The sequence below is a fragment of the Saccopteryx leptura genome, chromosome X (genome assembly GCF_036850995.1).
Source record: "Saccopteryx leptura isolate mSacLep1 chromosome X, mSacLep1_pri_phased_curated, whole genome shotgun sequence".
NCBI lineage: Eukaryota > Metazoa > Chordata > Mammalia > Chiroptera > Emballonuridae > Saccopteryx > Saccopteryx leptura.
Window position 1 is genome coordinate 54,486,423 of NC_089516.1, and position 246 is coordinate 54,486,668.

Consider the following 246-nt stretch of genomic DNA (forward strand, 5'->3'; position numbering starts at 1 on the left):
CAATAGAGTAAAAGACAACCTATGGAATGGGGAAAATTGCAAGTCATATAATTGATATGAGTTCATATCCAGAATATATGCAAGTCTTCCCATTTAACACCCCCCCCCCAAAACAACAATTAAAAATGAGCAAAAGACTAAATAGATACTTTCTGAAGAAGTGTCCAGTTATCAGGGAAATTAATGTCAAAACTATAATGAAATACCACTCATACTCGTTTTATAAAAGGCATTTATTAGGGGAAA